This window comes from Aricia agestis, chromosome Z (assembly GCF_905147365.1).
Source record: "Aricia agestis chromosome Z, ilAriAges1.1, whole genome shotgun sequence".
Taxonomy (NCBI): domain Eukaryota; kingdom Metazoa; phylum Arthropoda; class Insecta; order Lepidoptera; family Lycaenidae; genus Aricia; species Aricia agestis.
The window spans coordinates 18,892,476-18,897,544 of record NC_056428.1 but is presented as its reverse complement, the minus strand read 5'-3'; positions in this window follow the sequence as shown (position 1 = coordinate 18,897,544).

The window sequence follows — 5,069 nt, the reverse complement described above, 5'->3', positions numbered from 1 at the left end:
ACTGACTATATTCTTCTTCTTCTTTAAAAATGGCCAATTGTAAGCAGGGTTGCCACTTGCCTATGCAGACTTTTTCAATGAGGGATTTTCATTTATATTTTTTAATTTTAATTTTAACAATCTTAACTAGATGGCGTAAGGATAGACACTTCTAGATTTTCTATTGGTTCCTCACCGATCTGAAATTATCTGCAGGTTGGCATCACTGACAACATATGGGTTGTGTTTCCAAAAAATATCAGTGTACTGTCAAGTGTGACATAAATCAAAATATCTTAAACCTAAGCGATCATTGGCCTAAGCGATTAGGCCAGTACACTGGTAATAGTTTAGGAACACGCTGACAAAAACTTGTCAAACTGAAACTTGACAACTGAAAGAGTTTTGGCGGGCATGTCACTTTCAAACTTCTTCTACTTTTTATTGTTGGTGTGGTTTTTATTATTTTTTTCCCAAATTGTGGTTTTTGGGTTTTTGATATTCATTATTGGTAAAATATTAGCCATTAAATATCCATTATCTTGCACAAGTGCAGGTAAGATGTTGTCAAAACCAAAATGTATAATTCTTGTGACATTTGGTGTGAATATCGGTAAATAGGGCTATTTCTTCCGTGAATTTTAGCTAGAACATTCATTGGAATAACATTCATTGGAATATTATTGCGTCTTTTTCAAGTTGAAATGTATCAAGTTTTACATTCTTTTGCCCAGTTTTGTAGCAATTATTGATGGTATTCCCAGGTATTACCGATAGTTGTCTACCCATTCGCCATCTAGTTACTAAAATGGAAACTGTTTGACAATCAAATTAAAAATATAGGAAAATCCCTCATTGCCAAATAATCCGATTCGAACAAGAGTCCCCGCAGACTTACAATAATTTAAAGTTGGCCGACTATCGTGCAAACCACAGAAATAGATCAAGATAGAAGCGCCATGTTGCTCCAATTTGTATGAACACGAGCGTGTCACTTTTTTCATACCTACTTTTGTACTCACCTAAATAAATTAAAAATGCCGTGGTCTGTTTTTAAATTGTGTGAAATATGACTCGAAAGTAATCAAAACACGTGGAATCTCTTACCACATGTAAAGCAATAAATACCTCGATTAGTTACATTTTCCTCAGAGGAGCCACGAAATATTAATTTTTTCGCCACCAGGCGCAAAAAATTGCAAAAAATGACACCGCACTGAATCGGTTAGTTATATTATATTGTGTACTTTGATAATTAATAATAATATTAAAATAAAATCACAATTTTTCGCCTATTATTTAGTACGAAACCTTTTGTGCGCGAGTCCGACTTGCACATGGCCGATTATTTACCTATTATTAATGAGTAGACACTTGAAATGCTCACAAAATACATAATTATATTTATACTTTAACAAAATATTATTATAAAATTAAAAATACAATTATTTTAGGGCTTCTATACAAGAAACACAATTTTTTGCCAACTTTCGCCTTAAGGCGGTACGGAACCCTTAGTGCGCGAGTCCGACTCGCGCTTGGTCGATTTTATTTATACTTAAACCACCATTGACAATGAAGTGACAGATGTTTCTAGTCTGAGGGCCGGGCGTTATCGTATTTTGTATACTGGAATCTGGATCATGGATGTGAACTGAGTATGAAGTTACTTCGAGTTCATAGACAGCTGGAGATTATCATCCATACTAATATTATAAATGCGAAAGTGTGTCCGTCTGTCTGTTACCTCTTCACGCTAAAATCGATTTTGCTAAAAATTCGGCATGGAGATCATGGAGATACTTTAGGTACCGGGAAAGGACATAGGATACTTTTTGTTCCGATAAAATGTACGGTCCCCGCGCGGTAAACGAGTTTCGGCACAACGGAGTTGTGAGCATCATCTAGTACTAAATAGTTACCATGAGGTTTCCCGATGAATCTACATCTCTGTGGACTGTCACCAGTATTCTTAGTTGTTTCCTAAGTTAGTTGTAACCTCAACGGTATTCATAAGAGGCCGGGTGCCATCGAAATTCCAATACATAGGTAATACCAAAATATTTTTTTCATACGAAAATATTTAACATGTTTGAGTTATTTTTCAGCTTAAAATAGTAATTAACTAGGTTCCTGCACAAAAATTTAAAAATGCCGTTCAAAAAAAAAAAAATGTGTAAAAAATATTTTTATTGTTTGAATATTTTGGTATATAACAAAGAGAATGTCATATATATATATATATATATATATATATATATATATATATATATATATATATATATATATATATATATATATATATATATATATATATATATATACTAGATGTCCCGCGCGGCTTCGCCCGCGTAAATTAGAAATTTTACAGAATCCGTAGGTACATTTTCCCATAAAAAATATTTCCCCCGTTTTTCCCACATTTTCCTGAGTTTCTTCTGTCGTATTAGTCTTAGAGTAATAATATAATATAACCTTCTCGATAAATGATGAGTCTTACTCGATAAATGATCTATCTAACACTGAGATAAGTTTTTAAATCGGACCTGTAGTTTCTGAGATTGACGCGTTCAAGCAAACATACTCTTCAGGTTTATAATATTAGGTAGATATAGATTTTTTTAAATTATCGCTTGACAAACTCGAGTCTCGATCTAAAAGACTATGAAATGGTATAATATGGTAGTGATGATGATGATGATGATGATGAAGAATGTAATTTGCGTAGTAGCATATGCTTTCTGTTCTTAAAACAACGCCGAAACTCCCAAACTTGTATCTATAAAGAATCAGGAATTCTCTCAGCACCTTCCGAACCACGGTATACCAGGTATATCTCGGTGCAAAATCTTACTTGTTGGTAGCATATGCTTAGAATACTTCTCACGAAACCGAAGTCACCATATGTTTCCCTATAAGTTTTGAGGAGTTCCCTCGATTACTTATGGATCCTTCATCAGATCACCACTTTTCTGAATAAAATACCAAATTGGGATGATACCCTATATACCAAAAGAAAAATTTTGAAAATCGGTTAACAAACGGCGGAGTAATCGTTGAATATAAGAAAACGAACATAACACCTCCCCCATTTTGAAAGTCGGTTAAAATTGTAGCCTATGTGTTATTTATTTAATATTTTAATCAGCACATGAATTGAATAACAAATTTTTTTTCAAATTAATCGTAGCACCATCTGTCAGGACAAACTAAAATTGAAATAGAATAATATTGAATGCGATGATAGCGCCGTCCGCCGGATCTAATGTAAAACATTCCAAAATCAACAACTCCTTATAAATAAGAAATTAATTGAAAAAACATTTTCCAGTAGACCAAACTGTAAATCTAAACCATTCTCGAATCTCCACGAACACACACAAAAAATTTCATCAAAATTGGTCCAGTCGTTTAGGAGGAGTTCAGTCACATACACACGCACACAAGAAATATATATATTAAGATATATATATAAGAAATAATAATACCTCCACCTCCACTATATATATATATATATATATATATATATATATATATATATATATATATATATATATATATATATATATATATATATATATATATATATATATATATATATATATATATATATATATATATATATATATATATATATATATATATATATATGTATATATATATATATATATATATATATATATATATATATATATATATATATATATATATATATATATATATATATATATATAGTGGAGGTGGAGGTGGAGGTATGACGCATTTTCACAATGAGGCATTTTCTTATTTTTTTAATTTGATTGTCAAACAGTTTTCATTTTCAGTCAAACGGTAACTAGATGGAGTATGGTTAGACAACTATCGGTGATATCATCATTAACTGCTACAAAATTGGGCAAAAGAATGTAAAACTTGATACATTTCAATTCGAAAAAGACGCAATAATATTCCAATGATCTGATGAATGATAAATGATGAAAGTCTAGCAGTGTCTATCATCATACCATCTGGTGGAGATTAAAAAAAGAAAACAACCGATTAATCATTAATACGGATTTTCATAGACATAATCCAGAAACTCAATAAAATCTTCCATACTTTTCTTTTAAACATGATTTCTTGCAAATTAATGGAAACCGTAAGGAAACAACTAAGAATATGGGTGTGAGTCTTGATAATACTTCAATTTTTGTCTTAAGTTATTAGAATACAGTGCGAACAATTTTCACATAGCTCCTAGACTAGAAAGGTCAATGACCGCTGGTGCAACTTTAAAATATTTTGACTACAGGTTAGTTTTGTATTCAGTGGATCTAATTAATATTGTTACGTGCTAGGGTTCGAGGATTTGGAGAGAAAAACCTGCTGACTCTCTTGAAGACTTTATTCACTAAGTCCATGTCACACAAGCACACACTAGGTCACAACACTTAGCACTAAGTCCAAAACACTAAGGACTATCACTGTCCTAGGTCGTAGCCAAGTCGCAGGTTTCACTGGTTCACTCACTATTGATCACTTGTGTTCACTCCGACGTCACCTTGATGATAGCTCGAAACGAACTGAATTGCCGCTCCGTCTACCTGCGGCTTTTATATGGCGAGTCGAATTCCAGAAAGTTCCCAATACCCGTAAACAAGTAAACAAGTGTCGGAACTTTCTAGGAGGCTCGAACATGTATCACAATAAACATAAACAACTAAACACGTAAACAAAATAAACCGGTAAACACGTAAACAAGACACTTCTAGAAAGTTCGAGCACAGTCTATTCGAGTATGTACTAGCGCACCTAACGCCATCTAGTATTGAGTAGGGGATTTAGATTGCCTGTGTTCCCTCGGTAAGTTTTGCTGGTTTGTCGCTAGATGGCACTACGTGTCCGTATACCATGTACCGTAACAATATCGTTACTTTTTTTCTAGGCACTCCAACAGGGATATTAAAGTTCAATGAGGATAAAAAGATCATACAATCAATTTTTTTTGTTGTTTACACCTCTAGTACACCGACGCTGCGAAAAGCGAAATAACTGCGCAACAGGAATAGGCGAGATGCTATTATATTATTATAACGCATTGCCGTGTGACG